The sequence below is a fragment of the Gymnogyps californianus genome, chromosome 12 (assembly GCF_018139145.2).
Source record: "Gymnogyps californianus isolate 813 chromosome 12, ASM1813914v2, whole genome shotgun sequence".
Lineage (NCBI taxonomy): Eukaryota > Metazoa > Chordata > Aves > Accipitriformes > Cathartidae > Gymnogyps > Gymnogyps californianus.
In genome coordinates this window covers 12,574,794-12,596,323 of record NC_059482.1, presented here as the reverse complement: position 1 = coordinate 12,596,323, position 21,530 = coordinate 12,574,794, and the positions used below count along the sequence as shown (strand labels likewise).

The 21,530-nt window shown below is 35.4% G+C and overlaps 1 long non-coding RNA gene across 4 annotated transcripts in view; it reads right to left on the bottom strand.

The window, feature by feature from the left end:
* LOC127021128 (uncharacterized) overlaps window positions 1-21,530 on the bottom strand; it is a 188,686-nt gene that overhangs the window by 38,928 nt on the left and 128,228 nt on the right. For 3 of the 4 annotated variants that reach the window (XR_007767166.1, XR_007767165.1, XR_007767167.1), the window contains 4 exons: window positions 14,538-14,634; window positions 4,156-4,251; window positions 1,739-1,808; window positions 1,605-1,629 (listed from right to left, as the gene is read on the bottom strand). This is a non-coding gene — a long non-coding RNA (uncharacterized LOC127021128). The remainder of the gene's footprint in view (window positions 1-1,604; window positions 1,630-1,738; window positions 1,809-4,155; window positions 4,252-14,537; window positions 14,635-21,530) is intronic. The other variant, XR_007767168.1, reaches the window with a different exon arrangement.

Below are 21,530 nucleotides of genomic sequence, written 5' to 3'. Positions count from 1 at the left end.
ATCAGAAGGTAAAGAGACAAGAGGCACAAAATGTGTGCAGACTCTGGCAGTCAACATCCATTTTCCAAGTCAAGGAGAGTCATAAACTGTGTCCTGTGAATTTAGAAATTAGTTTTTCCCCTTCTGTTAAAAGTCTTTGAGATGACACTGGAAAGAGTTTTGCTGAAAAGATTTTGGTATAGTTATTACCACTGTATTTTACAGGAATTGAACCATGAATTCAAAACTACATGGATGTTAAACACTGGGTAAAACATTCTAAGACCGAACTGTATTCACACATAAAAAAAAAAATATATAAAGGGATTCAACTTTAAGTCATATTTTAAAAGGATGATTTTGAGGTTGTTGAACATTCTTCTGCATCAAACCTTTATTACAGTTTCTGAAGCAGAAAAAACATAGCCACAGACTATTTAAAATAAAATTCACCACCAAACAAATAAAAAACCTGCAAGATAAGACTGCATCATCCAAGAACAACTGCGAGAATTAATTTTCTGAAAGTGTCTCTTCCATCTTCTAGAAAATTCTAGCATATATATAAAACATCATTTCTTCCCTCCATGCTTTGCCTGTTACTAGGATTACTGATATGGACAGTAAAGATGGTCCTTCAAGAACAGGATCCTTTTCAAGTTACAAACTATTATCTTATCAAATGTCATAAATGAGGTAGAGGAGAAGCAAGCAAACCCTGTGGATGTTACAGGAATTATAACTGATGATTGAAGGTGTTAAAAACGCTAAGATACATTTTGTGGCTACTGTAAGCCTTCATACTGTAGTTAACTTCCAGCTCATATTTATTTAATGCAAGCCAAAATTCTCATTTTACTTCTCAGATAAGAATATTCCTTTTGCTAAATGATCATTTTCCATTGAAGTGTAATGTTTGAAATCTGCATTTCATGTCAGAGGTGGCTGATCTACACAGGGAGGAGTGACACCCAGTATAATGAAATATTGTTTTTACAAGCCATACCTTTGCACAGCACCAAGATCATTCTGGGTTAAAAGACCAATAAAATGAAAAATTCTCATTACAATTGATTCAAACATGTCAAAATGCATTTTACTTTAATCAAACTACCCTGCCCTCCACTTTTCAAACATTTCTAAACCATAAATTATATCTTACATTACAGAAAGAAACAAAACTGGCTGCTTTAAACCATAATCATTGCAAATTGCAGCATTGACATCTCTGAATTAAAATTGCAGGAGAATTCACATTTAGGTTGTTTTAACCACTATCTACAGTCATTTGACATATTATAGGATCAGAATAATTTTAAGATGAATATAATATTCTTCCCCATGTATTTCATTAGCGAGGATCATTTGGATAAAAACAGAGCTCTATTTTTGAAGTCCACTGACTTGCCAGAGATAACTGTTAGAGTTCAATGTTTGCGGTATAACAAGCTATGAATGACAGTGTTCTCTCCTATTTCTCAAGAGTACAGCTTTGTCATCTACCACTGTGATCCCAACAAAGAAAAATCCAGATGTCTGCAAATTAAAGGAGAGCTGGATGACATTCTGCTGTTAATGCTCAGCATACATAAATCATTGTAATAAGAGAAGATTGTTATATTAACCTTTGTCACGCAATTTTCTTTTTCTCTGTAAGAAATAGGAAAAACAACAAATTAGGTGGCACTATAATTCTATTTTAAAGCAGAATGGTGCAGAGAACTTTTATCTCCTTGCCAGTCACATGATTTCCACTTACCTGGAATCTTATATGTGCCCCAAAAGAAGTTAATAGTACGCACACATACTTCTCTTCAGTTGGTATATTGCTAGAAAGACAGAAAATATTTTTCCAAATAAATCATAATTTTAGAGGAATAGATACTGGAAGACAGGAAACCAGGAAATTTAACCTTCGCCCTACCAAAAATCTATCTTACGGTCACTGAAACGCTTTAGTTCCCTCCCTCAGTTATCATGTGGAAAATTAAAATATCACATGGGACGTTAAAAATTCCATATCTTAAGAATGTGCATAACCACAGAGATTGTATATTCAATCTCAGTTGCTTCAATGTACCAATGTAAGAATATTGTCTCACAAGGGAGCTAGCAGGATTGGGACCTCGACCTCAATGGTACCACAGCAAAGAGTTAATGTATTTCTGAACAGACCTGGTAATACTTTAGGTCTCTGGTGTATACAGCGTATATGCGTAGTGTATAAGATTAATGCTGAAAATTTACCCTCATGCCAGAGACCTGCCATACTTCCAGAGCAATTTATTTTGAAAAGTTTCAATTCTATAAAAATAAATAAGTGCTCAAATTAGCTGCCTCAACTTAAGGACACGCTATCATTTGAAATGTCCCGTCGTCTTACACGAGCTCCTGCTGTTGTTCTAAATGAAAATTAGTCTCATGTAGGTCCTACATTACATCTGCCCAATTTCTCACTATACACACACACACACACACACACACATATATATAGGGAAGACAGGGAACAGACAACAGACGGACTGTTTTGTTGCAAGTTTCATCACTATCTCACAAACTCTGTTTTTCTAGAACATAATATAGATGCGTCGGGTGAATAAAAAGGTTGAGGATTGAACTTTCAGAGCTTGAAAAACGACATTCACAATAAAATGGCTTCAAAGGAGGACTCGGATCTTTTTGACCATTTCTGCAGTAGGTAAGTGGATAATTAGAATACTTATGTGCAATAAAACAGAAAAGTGTAATCATTTGGAATTACTTTTGCATTATTTCAGTACATCCACATTTCACATCACAAAGTACTTTTAAGAGAAAATAAATATTAAAAAAGCCATATAACCGAATCCTCACAGCATAGTACTAGATAGGCAAAACTAATGTATTAACAACAACAATCCAATAAAACAGGGAGTTGCTCTAACCTAGTGCATATTCCCCCGTTTGGTTAATCTTAATTCCAATTTTTTTTCTTTTCACTGTTTTAACTGCATATCAACCTTGCCTTCTTGTCCCTCATAAAGTCACTTCAAAAGTGTCCCAGTACATACCAAAATGCAGATATAAGTAAACATATTAAAAACATACTTTCTCATATATTTTCATTGAATTTCAAAATATTTGATTCAATTTCTAGAGGTGGTGAAGGGTAAGTGAAAAAAATATACTGATTCTTTTGAACTTACCAGTAACAAGACTTCTTCAGAAGACTGGTCATATTATTTTCAGGAGAGAATGGAAGCTTACATTTCTTTCTTTCATTTAAACTAAATGTTACTAACAGTATGGGATAAGATTGGGTCAAAATTTAGGTTATAATTCCGAAGACTTTGAAATTAATAAAATGCTAAGATTTTCTGTAAGATTTTTCAAACATGCTTAATTCTATTGAAAATACAACAAGCTTCAAAATACCTACCAATGTGGGTTAGCAAGCCATAATAAACAGCAAGCCTCCATGCAATCCTGCATGACCTGTAGCAGAGTATTTCAAATTGTAAACAGATTCAAGCCTGGCACCTGATCAGTTGATAGCTAAAGGAATGGAAAAGGCACCCTGGAAAACTTTTCACCTTACTTTTCCCAACAGAAACATCCATGAATCTTAGTATAAATTTCAGAAAACTAGACACACAGTTGCTGGTTTCAGTATGTTTGGAAACAAGTTGCACATTCCCAAGGAAATATGGGCTTTAACTGAGGACAATATCAAATGCTACTGGGATGTCATACAAATTCCACTGTGGAAAGGATGCTAAAAGCGTTATGAAGGTATAACCCATGCTGCAAATGTTGAAGGTGTGCTGTATACTACTGAAGTAGTATTTCTGTTGTCCTTCCCATATCAAAGTCCCCAACTCCTACAGCATGTGACTAACTCCAAATGCAAAAAGCTTCCCTAAAGTCAGAGTTTACATGCTTAAAGATAAACCACTGCCTGAGCCATTACTGCATCCAAAGCCTATAAAAATAACTGTTTATGTAATAATGACAACAGACCATTTTGATCCATTCCATTCTCTTTTAGATTTTTATGAATCCTCTGCCAAATAAATTCAAAGACAATTATTTCAAGAAAGTCAAGGTATATTTTTGAGATCCCACTCAACACCATGAAGTACAGATTTTACAAAAATAGTACAAATAAGGAGCTGAGACTAATATTTTGAAATTTACCTTGATGGGTACTTTCCATATGGATGGTAACTTGATAGGCAGCTGCAGTACAACAGGAGTCAGTGACAGTGTGTAAGCTTCCAATTCTGACTTTCACTTTAAATAAAGATAAACGTAAACACATGGGATACATCAGCTAAAATATACTGAACTTATTCTTTACTTTCTTTTTACTGCCTCTGTGTTACAAAAGCAATACAACTTTATGCATATCATCAAACTTCCTGATACATTTTCTCCTGAAATAAAGGGGGTTTTTTTGAAGTACAAGTTGCAGAAACTTTTTCCACAACCTTCTTTGAAGGAAGCATAATGTACTTTATTTTCTTGAAAAGGGAAGTTTAGGGGGAAAAAAAGAAAGAAAGAAAATAGCAAAAATATATTCTTCTCACATGATCCTCCAATATTCCAACTCCTTGCTACAGTCAGAAATGGCATCAGCAAGGTGGGCCTGCCTTTAAACTGTCCCTCTGGAGCCAGAAGGGGAAACAGTAGCTGTGCAGCAATTCTACATGAACAGGCTTCCTCAACACTATAGAAAAGATGAGCCTGTCATGAACTGTCATTAACGTCACTTTCATTGAGTTCTGCTTTCCAGGTTAGAGTGGTGGTAAGTATCAAGCTTGGGTTTACTAGAAGTACTAGATGTTTTACCCTTTTCTTTCCATTCCCCATCTTGCTTACTTCTGCACACCTTCACACAAAAATCTAAGCCCTTATATTCACCCAACTGTAGAATCCTTCAGGAGAATCGGAGATGCATTCACCTATATATAAAAGACTGGTTTTGCACACCATTAAATTTCAGCATGTAAGAATTTTTAGCTACTAAATCATGTTTTCTAACCAGAACAAAAAGCAGATCTTAAATTCTGAGCCCATAGTCATCAACAGTCTCACTGACTTTGAGGTTTCCAACATTTCAGCCCATGTTTTTATCTGCATTCCTGCAACTTGAGGAGTAAAACAGGCTTCAATCAAGGAATAATAATGAATCTCAGCAAAAAAGTTATTTGACTAAGAACTAGGTTTCTCTGTTATCCTTTCTTTATTGCTCTGTTTAGAAATAATCGACAAAAATCAGTTTGGAATTTGCAGTTGCATAATTTCACAGTTATCATTATTAACTCAGAGAAGCTCTTCAGCTGTGCATTCAGCCCCACACACAAGTTCAGTATATGTCCTGAACTTAGTTTGCAAAAAATTGGTCTTATAAAACTGCAGACAGAAAACAATAATACTCATGAGACGAAAACAGCCCTTGCAACCCCCACCATCAAATTTTTTATAACATTTGTATCATTTTCATCACCACAATCTCTTCAACAAGAAAACGTTTCAGTTCTAAAGGCACCTGGCACGAGCTGGAAATAGTCTTCCTGGAGTACACAATATAGTCTAGAAGTATAATTAATTATTTTAAAATGCTGTCTTTCTTGTCTGTCACTGCAGTACCTATCACTTCTTTGGAATAAAGTTACAAAAAATGAAGATGAGTAAGAAAGGAACTTCTAGTGTTTAAGAAGAAAAAAAAAGAAAGAAAAGAAAAGGAAAGAGATAGAGACACACACACACACTACAGGAACATAACCAAAACACCAAACTCCATTACACTTGGCTGTAGCCATGCTTCTCAGTGACTTCAAGTTCACTACAAGGCACAGGCCAGAGGAAGTCAACAGAGCTGCAGTAGTTTGCATTAATTCAAAATAATAATAATCTACATATCTGATTAGATAAAAATATCTACATATCTACTGTTTTAGTCCAGCCATTCAAAACTGCACATTCTATCAGTTTGCAGTATACACATTTCTGCACAATTCCCTACATGATTGGTAAAGGAGAACTACCCTTACACAATTTACCATGAAATTCCCATTAAAAAAAATTCTTTTTTTCTGTGCTGCATATTAATTGCACACAATTATAGTAGTGTGACAACAGTATCAGCTGTTCATTTAAGATATTTTAGTTTAGTTTACAGTTTGATCCTCAAAACTCTATCTTTTAAATATCTCAAACATGCATATACTGTGCTCTGAAGAGCTTTCATGGAGAATGTTTATTAGTCACTTTGATCTAATTCATCATTAAAGAAACCATCTTAAAGTACATAATGTTCTTTTAAGTGACACATGTTGAAGCTGTTAACGTACTTTTAACCTGTGCTTTCAAGGATCTGAACCCATCCTTACATCGTCTAAAACTTAATTAAAAGAATACTGTCAATATCAATGTCAAAGTAACTTGTCACCCTATGAATGAGAGCCTCAGTCGATTTTTCAAACTGTGCCAAACTTTCGAAGGGCTCTTTCACTTTATAAATCAACTAGCAGCTTAGAATATCCTGGCAGCACCTTCAAGGAACGAATCAAGATGACAGGAAAAGAGGGGATAACAATCAAAGCTTGACTGAATACAGGTGTTTGAGTTTACAGACGAACCACAAATGCCTGGATCTTTGACAGCTGTTGATGTTATCAGCTATGTGCAGCTATTATTGGCTCCGGTCTTAGGGGCTGTAAGGCCTTTCCCTTAGCAACATCTCTGTGGCTGATAACATTTGGCTGAACTTTCAGATCTTAACCTCCCTTCTGACTTTTTGCAGTCAAACTCGCCTAAACTGATCAGAGGAAGAGACACGCAGTGGGAAGACAAGTAAAATATTATTGACTGGACTGTTTCATGTCCATTAGGAAGAAAGAGCAAGGGAGGGGAGAGCTTTCCAACTTGACAGGCTTCAAGATAATCAGGGAAGGAATCAAGGCAACAGAGTAACCCTTAGAAAAGTAAGAAAGCAACGGCTTATGAGAGGTCGTTGTTCTAGACAAGGAACAAACACGGGGTGATATTTTATTAGGCTCCAATTTGAGTTCCCCCATTTTAGTACTTGCATTTTTTAGTGCTGCCACTTAAAAGACCTGGAGCAATTTTATGGCACATGATACAATATTATCACTACTTGAGTCTTCAGCTGTACTTAAAGCATACACAGATGAGTAAATTGCTGAGATTCTCAGCAGATCAAACTGTGCTCCTGAGCATTTTCAGAGGAGTCACATTTTTAAATAGTTTTTTAATTCTGATCCAGCACTTGTTATCAGTGTTTTCCTGGGCAGACTTTCCCCTGTTCCACTAGCATAAGCCAGGCAAAATAAAAGTTCATAAATACACTCATGCTATTTACTGAAGTCATTCCACTGGCAATGGCAATTTTTCTAAGGCAGTGCCATGCACTCTGTATCCCTTTTAGAGCTACATGAACTATCCAAAATTGTTTATGTTCCTCTAAAGTAAAGGCCAGGAAGTTCTCTATACAGCTATACACACATTGTAAACCATCGAACATCACTCCAATGACTAGATCGGGCTCATCATCTTAAGATCAGTAAAATCCTAGGCCAATGCATTACCAACCTAACAGATTGGGTTCTCAGATCTCTTTAAGTGACGAAAAAGCAACCCCAGAAACTTTCACAGTGTCATGAGAAATCATGTTTTGGACCCAATACTCCAAATGATCTTGTTCATCAGTTGAGCAGCACTTGGGTATTAACCACTACTAGTGAGTAGGAGTACATCATGTGTATTCTTCACAATGCCCTTCTACTTTCTTAATCGTACGTGGGTACGAGTCATGACAGACTATTTTATTTTCAGAACTTTCACAGTAAGTCTTTTTCAATAAGTAACCCACCCTCTTTATAGTAAAAGTTTTGATCTTTAACTGTGTAACATACTTACTTTCTGCCAAATAACACTGTAAATCCCACAGGAAAACCATGCTGAACATAACACTTGCTATTGTTGTGTCCTATCACACAGCAGAAAGCATAGGTGAAATATATATGACAGTATCAATAATATTTAGACAATTACGAGGAAGAGACATAATTGAAAAAGATATGGCAAAAATAAAAAGACTTAAGAATTATGCTGCATGACTATTGATATTTTCAAAAATAAAATCCTTTTGATTAGTAGCTTCAGAAACGAAACAGTGTTGTTAAGCAGGAGTTTCATTCCAAAATACAAACTCAGAGACATAGACTCTGCACCTATAGATCAGCCCAGCTACACCGAAATTATTAGATGTACTGTGATCTATATTAGAATACCGGCATTAAACTTATTTTATGAATAAAAATCAAGATGTAATAAGTCCAGTTTACCTTTTTAAAGTAATTTAAGAACTTATATATTATTGCAGTTTAAGTTTATAATTCTATTTTTAAAAAACGTGTTCAGCCATAAAGATGTCACCGTTTTAGCCATCAAGAAAAGGTCACATCGGCATTCAGGATACAACTTAACTATTCTTTTTCATGCTTTGACTCTGAATCTTTGCATCTGCACTTACTTGGAAGTAACTGCTAGAATCATAATCATATATTTAAATTAGTCACTAGGAGAAAATTAGAATGTTTTAGAAGAAAATTAGAATGGAATGTTTCAAGAATTCCTAATATTCCTTAGACTTCTTTTTTTATATCTTCCTTATACTGCCTATACTGAGAAAGAACAAACCCTCAGGAAGCCATTCAGGGGTACACATATTTATAAGTGCCGTAAGCACTCAGTCAGACCAATTACACAAATGAATTATCAAATTGTGAATACCAGACAAAAACTCCTGAATAATCCACACATTAAAATATTCACTGTGGAACCCAGATCAATGTTAATTAATGCAAATAGCCCATACATTCACAAGTTGTTTACTGAAAATTCAAAGAAAAAAAAAAGATTGCTTTCAAATTTCTCTATATATGTATCTCTGAATACATTCTCTATATTAATGACTATATATTATAACATTCTTAGAAAAAAATATAAAAGGACGGTAAAGCCAAGAAATTTATGGTAAACAATATCATAAATTGGCCCTAATTTCCATACCTCTGTAGCACAGGGATTGAGAGAGAAGTCAGCCCACTTTTCTGTCTTTCCTAGCTCCTGAAATTAGCTAGCACCTGGATTTTCCAATTTACACACTACCAGCAATAGCCTTTTATAGGTCATCCGCCAGCAGTACAATACAATGTGCTGTTCAGAATGCTGCCTGCCCCCCAAATCCAATCTGCGTTAAGACCTTACAGCAGCACCTTTTCCAGCCCTCAACAGATCCAGAACAGAGTGCAAGGACTGTAGCAGAAGACAGTAGTAGGGGATGCTTTTGTCAAAAAATGAAAAGCATATGGTACACAGTCAAATCACTTAAATTTTTTTCATTACTTTTGGTACCTTCATTTTAGTGTTTGAAAATTTAAGCATTGCAGTTAAGCAGCTAATTCAGCTGAGAACAGTAGAATTTGGAAAAAACGGGGGTTATCTCAAGAAACAGGAATTATAACACTTATCTATGGTTCACAAGAAATTACAGAACTATCACTATTAGCATTATGTTATCATTAAGTTATATGAAAATGAGAGATCATACATAATAAACATCAATATATCTTACAGTGTATGTTTCTTATCAAGAAGTCTTTAAATGACAAATACCAATGATAAAATTAAAGGGTTTTTTAGGTTGAAATTGTGATGTTATGATGCACATACTTTTCTTCTTACTTGGAAGAAATAATCCATATTTATGTGAGTAGTGTGAAATTTATGATGTCCATTTTCCCAACATACTTTGGTATTACTGATTTTTTGAATGCTAAATTTCTTCTTTCACATGTTAAGAAAGGATTTATAACCCATCTGAATGTCTAAAATGTCTAAAGAAAACAAGGTTTTCAAAGTAAAGATGCACATACTTCTCCCTAGCTTCACCTCTATTGTTCCCCCCCCCCATACTCTCTAAAAACAGCTCTGCTTTCTGAACGCACTCAACCCAACAACTACAGCATCACTGCCCACACCACTGGTTTTACTGATGATCAGCTAGCCTGTTTACACCTCAAAATTCATTTGACCATTTTTTTAATTTCTTTCCTTAAACTTCAGTGCAAACCTAGTCATATTTCACACATAGACAATTACCCCAGCCTAAATTATACCAGTTAAATTAGAATTTTATGAGAGGATCCTGGTTATAACCTTAACTGCAAAAAGGCTATCCTCTCTTCTTCGTACTTTTATCCTTAAGTCAGCAGCATTTAGGACAGCACTTCTGGTTAGAGCTCATTTGTACAATGCAAGATCGTTATGAAAGCCTTTTATCCTCAATCATTCAACCAATCCAAATGTGGAGAACCATCTTCAAGAAACAAGCACTAATAAATCTCTTTCATTTCCTTTTAATTTTAGGCAGATAAATGTTACACATCCTGAGTTGAAGGCTCTCTGGACATGAAATCACTTAGTAATGACTCAAATAAAATTTAACCCTCTGGTAGCTAACTCATAGACTTCCTTTTGCATTCATATGTTGATTTTAAAAGCTCATGACCTAAAAAGTAAAATACACAGTATAACTAATGACAGGAGGGGCTTGTAAAATTTAACAGAATTAATTTCATCCTCTTCTGCCACACATCAGAACAGTCTGACCTCTGACACAAGATCATCTTCCCAGTCATAATTTGCAAAAATCAATGATAAGGTCTGTAGATGCTACATTATTTTGGGAAGAATCTTGACTAGTGCAGGAAGAGATTACCTCTTGAAAAACTAAGACCGTAGTGTAATGTCAATAGTAATATCCTTAAGCAATTGGGTCTTTGACCAAGAGAACTTTAGGAGACAGAGTCACAAAAGTGAAACTACTGAAGACATAATGCACAGTTCAAAGACACATGTGCAGTCCTGCCCCAGAAAATAGGAATCATACCACAGCAATATGACAGCGATCCTAAAACGATACAACTTCCTTTTCCAATTTCTTTCAGTTTTCAGTGGAAAAAGAATAAAGACTATATTTAAAAAAAAAAAAAACTCTAACGAAGGAGCCAGGGAAACTACTCCATTTTTATGTTGCATTTTCACCCCAGAAGATGTCAGAAAAGGTTAAATAATGGAGGAAAGCAGTATACAAATCTCACTTTTATCTTATTTTTTTATTCAATTTACTTTTTTCTAATGAAAAACAGCTGAAAGTTACAATTGAATCTGCCACATGCTCACACTTTACAAACTTAAATATTCCACCATTTTACGTAGACAACAGAAACACCTTTTTTTCTTTACAGAAGGTAAGGTGACAAGCTATTGGTGCTGCCTTTGATGGTGTCTGTGATAGTAGACTAATCTCTACCATCAGTTAAAGTGATTGCCATTAAAATCTTTATAAGCAATTAGCGTTATTGCTTGAGTTCCAGTATTCCCTCTAGTTACTGCAGAAAGCAGGGAAAGCCAGCAGTCTAGTGAATGCTAGTGGCTTTAAATGGAATATCAATTACAGAAAAAGGTAAACATTGCAATGGCAAAACACTGTACATATGAGCATCACCAAGTTAATGGATAGGAAATCTGTAACATAGAAAAAATTGGCCTATTGTATTTTAGGGGGGAAATTTTCTTCTTCAACACTATTATTCATTCTACTTCTACAGTAGACATTTTCTCTATTCATTTTTCACTCATCATGAAAGCTTGCACTGAATTCCCAAAGCTATGGTCATCAAATGTATGCAGAACGAAGCCAAATAAATTCACCTTGCTACACATACTAAGTAGGTCTTATGATTTTAAACCTTCGTATACTGCAGGTGTGGTCCTTGTGCACGTGCAAGAGTGCTAGATATTTCTTATTCTTAATACAGAAAAAGTTACATCAGGTCTAAAGGGATGGTTCTCCATTATTATGGATCAAAAAACTCCTCTAGCAATATTATTGCAAGCTATTGGCATGTTATTTAAAGCTATCTTGGGTCAGTTTTAAATTGTACTCCTTTGTCAAAAACATAAATTTCTTGCGAGTTTGCCTTCCTCAAAGGAGGAGCTTCATCTTTTTTCCACATTCTATCCCCCGTGGAAGACATGTACACACCGCCACAAGGATGCACCTTGTGGTTATTCCTAATTTTAGAATTCCAGATAGTATTACAACATTGCATACTATAATGGAAGAAATGAAGTACACAATTCTCAGTTGATTTTACACAGAAATCCAAGCTACAGAATGCAGTGCTTGAGCGATAGAAAATAGGGCTCTTAAGATCTATTGCTTTATTCATATACACACATTGATGTTCAAGTGCAAATTGTGAACTCATAAGTGCATTGAAGGCCTGCAATTTGTGGTCTTCATGTATGCCAAAGTTCAGGTCACTTGACTGTAACTGTACTTCAAAAGGAAATTCCATATATAACTTTTTAATGTAATTGATAACAAATAAAGAATTTGTATTTACAAATGATTGCTTTTTATTCAGAAAAGCATGTTACTTATTATTTAAAGCTACAGTAGATACCTATTCTGAAATAATATCCAATTCTACACTCTTCTGTCCCCCAAACTTTGTTCACGCTTATTTAGATCTTAACACAGTTATGCAATCATCTGGCGAACATCACCCTCTGGATAGTAACAACGTCCTCTCTAACCCTTTAGCTGCTATAACGTATGCAGAAGTTAAATGCACAGATGAAAAAAATTTGTCTCAATTTCATATTTCTGCAAAACGGTAATTTTGTACTTAAAACGTACAAGATGGATGTTCAGAAATATAGGCTGAAAGTCTAAATTATACTTGGTCATAATTTATGTAGTACAGTCCCAAAGAGATACAAAAAAGGCAGAGCATAATTTATCTGTTGGAATCAGAGATAGCTTTACTAAAACTCCCATTTATTCTATCCCCTATAGTCTTAAGCAGCCTTTGTCCTTAGGGCGCATTCTATTTAAGCTTTCCATATTGCTGTTTGATCACATATTGTAGCCTATAATTTCTCTATCATATGAAGCAAATTCAGCTCACAAAAATTATGATCTCCGTGATAGCAAACACTGCATTTCTAAGATACAAAGTATTTATAGCAACACAAAATTATTTGCATGTAAAATGTCTATCAAGGGAACATACACTTTAATTTTGAGCATACTACTATTGGAACATAAGGTATCCAATACTTTGACAGTGGTTTCACTATAAAGAACCTAAACAGAGAAATAGGATGTGATGAATATAGTGGGCACAGTTCTCTCTACAGAAATTTCATGCAATCTCACAGAAGCTAATGGGATTAACCAGGGTTTATGCCAAACCTGAATTTATGTTCATTTTTTTAAATATAGTATTTCATTTATGGCAATACGGAAGTTTAAAAACAAAAATGTAATGTAAGTTTGATTTGGCACATGTAGTAAAAGCCTGAAATTATTCTGTCTAGCAATAGTTTTCTAAATACACTTCCATGTAGCAAATTAGCTCCAGTTTATGTTAGAAACATCCACGTCAATTAAAAAAAAATTTATAGCTGTAATACTTCAGTCTTGGCCTCCTCCTTACTCTATTAGAACTGGTCAGGACTTATTTGCATAGAGGACATGTAAAAGACATCTTCACGTTGCAGAAACTATTTTTTCAATAGCTAGAGATTGTTTTTACCTTGTTTGCATTGAACTAATATCTTAGTATGTTAACAAACACAATGTTGTTACTAGAGCTGACAGTGCCAACCTTGCAGTGAGACATAAACTGTGGATGTAATGACTTGAGCTCATTAAATATTTCCGTGGTTCTTTTAATCATTAGTATTGTTATCATAAATATTCAAATGTTGACAATATTCAAATGTTCACAATAAACACTGTTCAATTGTAGATTGGCTAAATTCCAATTAGAGTGCTTCCATTTTGCCTCTTAAATTTCCCCTGAAGAATATGATACTCCTCTCTTTTCTTCCTTTAAATTGAGAGTAATTTTCTCCACTGTTTTATACTGGGTTTACAGTTTACTTCTGACAGGGTTGCACTTAAATGGTCTTATTTATCACAGATGAATTTAAAACACAAAGCATAGATCTGCATCTGAACTCAGGAAAACTTCTGTGGAGTCAGAATGCACGTTTAACATGAACCAGCAGCTCATAGGCACCCCAGGATTCAGTTCAGTCACTAATCAGGACATCTCCACTTAATACTTACAAGCCGTATTCTTTGCAATATTTGAGAGAGAGTGTTAGGAGTGATGGACAGGTACTTTGCAAATTGTTTTGGTTTGTTTAGGGGTGGGGAGGGGTCGTGGTTTTTGATCAAAAAACAAATGCAGTTTAATTTCAACTGAAATTGCAAAATGACTTCCATTTGGTATGTTTAAGCAAAAGAATGAAAGTAAACTAAACAATTTCAAATTTGTGGTTAAAAATAGTTGCAAAACACCCAAAGTATTTTGGGTCTTTTTTCAGCCAAGAATCTGAAGTCAATTATATGTACTGCTCTATTCATAAGTACCTGGTACTATTCTTGACTAAAAAGTTGATAATACCTCAATCTTTCCATCATTCCTGGTTGGCTGGGAGTTTCCACCCGTCTTGATACAAGATGAGTTGGCCTCAGTTCTTCACATCTTCCATATTTCTAAGCTGAAAAACAGAAATGTGCCTTATGTGAAATGAACTCTTCAGTGACTACAAAACACCAGCTACTGCAAAAAAGTTATGAAGAGAACACTAAACAGGTTTTTTCCAATCATCATATCATTCAGTTTTGAAAAATGGTATATTTAATTCTCTTATATTCCCAAGAGGTTGGACTAGAGACCTCCTGAGGTCCCTTCCAGCCTGAATTTTCCTATGGCCCCAGTGAGCCAAACACAGGACCACATTCACAAGTACGCCTCCGAACATACACCAACGCCAAAGCATACTGGGCAGGAGGTGGCTGCGCTTGCCTGACAGACAAGCACTAAGCTATCTTCCCTGAAAGAACACCTCTGCTTTTCACAGCCTCTTTACCCTTATTCACAGGATGCCTGGTCACAATGTATTTTCACTTACTCTTCATTAGATTCTCAAGACTACAAACATCTCCCCCAAACTCCTGTCAATTCCTAAACCAAAAACGTCTTACTTTCCTGCCACTGACAGGGTCAACACCAAGCAGCATTGAAAGGATCCCCTGAAACTACACATGCTAAAGTGAAAAAAACCAAAGTGGGTCCAAATAAAAGCCCATCTCACCATGCCGCCTGTCTTCACTTTTGACTTTATTTTGAAAAAGTAAAATGGGCATGCACAAAGTGATCCTCTCCCTGGCTTCCCTACCCAGGCTCCAGCTGGCAGGGAAGGTTTGCCTTCATAAGAATATCAAGGCTTTCTAACCCTCATTTCACAGAATCCATCTAAAACTTAACCTTATTTAGACCAACTAAAAGCTGCCATTTATACACGCAAGAACCTCACTCAGTCTGAGGATAACACCTAGATTAGTCCAGCCATGTTTCCCTAAAATTTCTTGATACTTCAAGCTGTACAGGAACAGGGAGAATACACGCTCCGAGTAGCCACTACACTTGAAGCTTTTCAGTACTGAGTCTTACTAAAAGCAAAAATAAATTTAAAATACCAGTCACCTGCTGGTAGTCTGCTGCCAATAGCTGTCTGACACTCTTACTCTTGGTGAAGCTAGCGCTATTAGCAATCCAGGACATTTAGAAAAGGAAGGGTAGATTAGCTAAGGAACACCATTTAGAGTCAGGTTTATAGGTGCGTTGGAAAAAATATGACTGCAGCTTTTCTTGTATGTTTAAGAATTACAGGATTGTTTACAGATGGTTTCTGAGCATAAAATCCTATGCTTATGGAAGATTCCAATAGAGTGATAAATGCACAATAAACCTACAATTCATAGGAACAAGACATGGATTTCAAGGATTGCCACTTATACAGGCTTATCAAAAACAGTTAGCAGTATCACAGAAAGTGTTTTGTACGGTAGATTCTTCTTAGGGCTAAATACTTTAAATGGAAAAATTCACTGCAAAGTAATTTAGCTGTAATCAGAATTACAAATCTGAGGACTGTAACATAGAATTAGATTGTGCACCATCTCAGTTTCATTACAAACTGTGTTACATACAAAGGCCATCTGTTTGTATACATTAATATCTGTATAGGAGAGGTAAACGCCACATTGGTCTGATAGTTTTACATTGATGTCTGCCACTAAAATATCGAAGTCTCCAGTGTGTGTGTGTCTGGTATTTCTGACATAATCAACAATAAACAAATGCAGAATATAAACTCTGGAGATACTGTCTTCCTTTTGAAGAAACGTGATTTAGGTTTTAGTAATATTCTCTATTTATGGCAACAATTTAGGGATACAAAAAGCAGCCCAGGTTGTGAGAATTGTTCTTAGAGCGATGACCTATAACGGAGTTCAGCCATTTTTCAGAGAACAAAAGTGTATCTGGAAAGTGTTCATGGATTTTCAAAGAGTCAGCTGAAATGCCACCAACCTGCTTTAAGAAAAAATATCTTGAGTTTCAAAAATGTAATTCCTTGGTCATACAGAACTATTACGCATATTAATACTATGTCTATTTGGCAACCAGCGGAAAAAGAAATCAAGACTTAGTAAGTAGGCTTCTGAAACCTAAATTCCAGGTTTCATGACAGAATCAGAAAAAGACAAATTAAAAGAACTAGACAACATTTAATATCAGAATTCAGGGGTGGGAAGGAGGTTCCTCCTAGATCTGCAGAATTTAAAAAATTACAGAAGAAACATCCACAGAATCATGTACATTTCAGATTATGAAATTGTCCCATTTTGAACCAGTGCATAGCTGTAAAAGTTTGGACTAGATGAAAGTTGGCACCTACTATATGGTAGGACAAAGATACAATTTCCTCAATCTGAATGCAAGAAATTATTCAAGTCATTTCAGCTTTCTGACTCAGCTTCTTCTCTTTATAAGTGGGCATAATGTACATTTCCTTGGAATAACATTACACTTACCTTTCACAAAACTTGGTGGGGCTGTTCAGTGCATGGTGTAATATTCATCATGCTGGGAGAGGAGTCTTAAGTGGAAGAAGCTCGTTATGCCTACAAAAATACTAAAAAACTAAGACACCCCAAATAAGGAAGTCACTTCCCCAACTCCAAGTTTGCACTTGTCTCAGAAGTGTAAAATAGTACGCTTGACACCATCCTTCATGTAAGAGCTTCAACTGGTCATTTGTATTTTTTTGGCATTAAAGATCGTTTAAGGTTTTGAGGGGGTATTCTTTTTAATAATTTTATTTGTTCAGCATCAACTTTTCTTCATTTTAAGCTGTGTCTATTTGGCATTAAATATTCAATGGAAATGGGAAGGACTCATCTGGGCAGTGTTATAACTTTGGCTCCTCCACAAACACAACAGAACTCTCAAATTTCCTCAATTAACCTTGGCAAACAACCACATCATTAGGGTTTTCAGGGCTTTTTATTTCATGGGGCTTGGGAGGGGAGCTGAATCTATAAAAACATTTTCAGGGTCCATTAAGCACCTGCATTCTCTATGTCCTTATTTTAAGAATACGAACATTGAGAATACAACAGAAGGGACTAAGCAGAAATAATATCTGTATCAGAAATAAATATCCACAGATAAACATCCAAACTTTTCCAACTCTTTCCTTATTCTGTTCCTTGAGAAAAAAAATTTAAAAAAAAAAGTTATTAATAGCTATTGAGTAAAGGTGCTATAAACCAAACAGTTAACACTAATCTTTGAATTCGAGGATGATTGTGGTAGGTAAATTAATTAGGAAGCTTCCTTCATTTGACTAAGCTATGGACTGGATTTTCACCAGTACCAGGAATATGGGTCCTTTGTCTCAGATGTCCGCTTCAAGCGTTTTTTCATTTAAAAGTTCTCTTGCAAAAACTGCCCTTTAGCATTGAACACCCCAGCAAAACACTAGCAGGCAAAGCATTTCACATTTCCAGCACTGATGCACTGAGGATAGAAAATGTTGACGAGGAAGTTTCTGAAACATTGAAAAGGTACTTATGTCAATCCATCAAGTAGACTCAAAAGTACAAAAGCTGCTATCGAGAACATTCGGAATACTGAGACAAATGAGAGAGTAAGACGTCAAAATGAGAGCCAAAGCATTACAAAGATGTGAGTACAGAGGTCTTGCAAACTACAAAATTTTCCTGAAGCAACATCATACAATGCAGAACTAGATAACATATGAACAGTTGGTGAGTCACAAATGCATAGCAAATACAGACCACTTCACTGAAGCCAACATAAAAAAAAATACTATCCAAGGAAGTCAGAGGGCAGCACTGAACAATAACAACGTTTGGTAAGCCATGCACAGCAGCTAATTGCCAGGCTGATAGTTTAGGCTTTACCTCACAACTCATGTCCTAGTGAATAAAACAAAGCAAAATGTTATGAATATCCAACTGATCCCAAATCATAACAAGTACAGTGACAATTCACTGGAAAGAGGTTCTCAAAGAACATTTACCTACTCGGTATTGTGCCCCCTTTATGAAGTGAGACTAAGAAATATAAGTAGGGAAGTCTCCAGATTACGTTGTCTAAAACCTAATTTTATTGACTTAAACACCTTTTTATTTTCAGATTTAAAACCTATTTTCTAAACATCCCATGGAATTAGCTTCTTTTGCCTCAAGAAACAATACAAATAAATCAATGAGTGAGCTATGTCCACCCTTAAGACCTTCTACTGCTTATTCATTTTAATCAAGTTTCCCATATTCTTTGACTTTCTATCCTTCATTGCCTTGAGCTATGCATTGCAGCTACTGATGACATACAAATGTTAATTTTGTTCAAATTCAAACACAATACAGAAAAGCCCATTCTAAAGACTACTTCGCAGACATCACACTTAAAATGAAAGAACTGAATTAAACAGACTACAGAAAGGAAAAAAAAATAAATTCATTCAAGTGGATCCCTATGTTAGCTCTGTCAAATGATCTTCAGTCTCTTCAGGACTAAAACAGTGATTTTTTTCCTTGAAAGTTTAACAGCTGCATATTCTAGTAAAACATACATAGAAAGAAGAATTCCTTTAAAAATAAACCACTTGTGAGGTATCCAAAGAACCAATAATAGCAAACTTCATCCATAGTAATTAAGGGTAATCCCCGCGACAGCAGACACACAGCAGCTGTGCAGCAGTTAATGATGCTTTTTGTTCTTCTTTTGTAATTTTTAATATTTATTTTATTCCCTTTCCCTTCTATGCTTTTTTAAAAAAAAAAAGCTAAGACCACAAATAGCCATTCTGCTGTAGAAAAGAATTAGCGCACTTATGTTCCGCCTCAGTCCTAAAATGAACTGTATTCCACACTGAGTTTGCAATAAAAAGCATGGGTTTTACTTTCACTTGGATACATGACCACTAATACTTCCCAGTCAGTAATCCAAATACAGTATCATTTTATTCACCTTTTAACCAGAGACCTCCTGCTGGGTCTTGCCGCTTATGTCAGATTTGCAGCTACATAAAAACTCTTGGAAATCATATGGCGAAAACTTAAAAGAACATAAACAATTTGGTAACTACAGCAAGGCTTAGCTTTTAAACAAGGTCTCCTCTAGCTCATGCCTCAGAAGCATTACATTAGTGCATGAAACAAACAAGGTCTAATGTGACCACTTCCATCTGAGATGAAACAAAGTTCCCCCACAGCTCATCTTACAAACTGCTGTGGTTTAATCTGATCAAATAAGGTTCTGTATTAAAAAGCTGAAATTCAAATTCACTGAGGATAGGACACCTCTATGGAACGCCTCTAACACTCACTATAAGCAAGTGTGTTATTCTGAGAAGCCTCTCGTCACCTCATATCTTCTCCACTGCTCACTAATTGCACTCATTTACTTTATAACTGATTTACTAAACTTTCCTTGTTTCTTTTTCTTCTATCCTCCTCTTCAACTTTTTCTAGAAACTTTTGCTTTTTCTGACAAAGTGATTCACAGAGAACATAACCTGTTCTTTCAAAATACATCTGCAGGCCCCCCAAGTGTGTTTCTAACAATGTTAAAAGGGTATTGTCAGAGCAATATATTCTGTCAAAGTGTGCATTACTTTCATATTTGTGCATTCTTGATGCCTCAAGGCACAAAATCTTTAGCCTTTTCTTTTAAAATAGCAAAGCAATAGCAACTTCCACTAGTGACCACAAAACTGAATCTATTGTGGTTTACTGTCAATCTACCTTTTCAAGCAGGTGAAGCAAAGATCAAGAAAGTCCCCATATTAATTCATTTCAAACCCACTCTCTAATATTGTCACTGGGCATCAAGGCATTATCAAGACAAAAAAAGCAAATCACAAAGGTATTGTACATTTATCATAACTAGGAATGTGATCATCATAAATTAAGCTGTGATCACCATAAATTAAGTATCAGTAATCGTAACTTTCTTTTTAATCAGTTTTGACTAATGCCAGTTTCAAAGGCATTCTTCATGTACATCCAACGGTTGACTGCATTGTTGGATAGGTGAGAAGAAAAGTCAGAACTACAGTTGCAAGGGGGGAAAAATTACATTAATGTTTAGAAATGATCTTGAAACACTAGACTTGTTTCATGTGGCTTATCACAGCCTATCTTTTAACCCTGAACATGTTAAGTATCAGTTCTTCCTCTGGAGACTTGCAGATCTAGGGTTAACAGCCTTCTGTTTTAAAAATTCATTGAGGTACAAACAAATGGTATTGCTTCCAATGCATATGCATCGCAACAAGCCAAGGGGGAAAAAAAAAACAAAAAAACCCCACACAAAACAAGAAAAACCACACACCAACAAAAAAACCACGTTACCCCCTACAGGATACTTGGCAATTAACTCCAGCTATGTCAGCAATTTTTTGAAAAATTTCCTAACCATGAGGAAATCTCATCTTCACCGTATGAAAGACAAAGCTACTGCAGTGACTCTTCCATGCATTACAATGTGTGTGTCTTACTTCTTAACCAAGCCGCTAATCACGCAAATTATTGCAACTAATTACATCTGAAGGTCTAATTAATTCTTTCAGTACCACATCATTTAGTACGCATTCACAACACAGCACCTGTTTTGAAAATCCTTGCAGTTAATTTGTTTATAAACAAACACTATTTGCATAAAATGTTTAATGAATGGTTTAACAGTTAGTACAATACTCCAGCTTTGTCTTAGTAGATTTGAGGTCATCGAAGGCCACAATAAATTAATTTTAAACTATACAAATTAATTTAAATAGTATGTGTGAATTTCTCATTAATAAAGAAAACATTTCTAACATGTTAATTAATATCTCTGTAACAGGCCAATTACTGTCTGTACAAGTGCATCTTACAGTCAAACCCAAAAGATTTCATAGGGTTCTACTTTAGTGGAGTAAAATATTCCAGCTCACATGTACACAGGACACATGTACAAGTCACAGTGGCATTCAGAACTCACTTTCAGATGTCAGATAACTTTTTTTTATGCAAGACA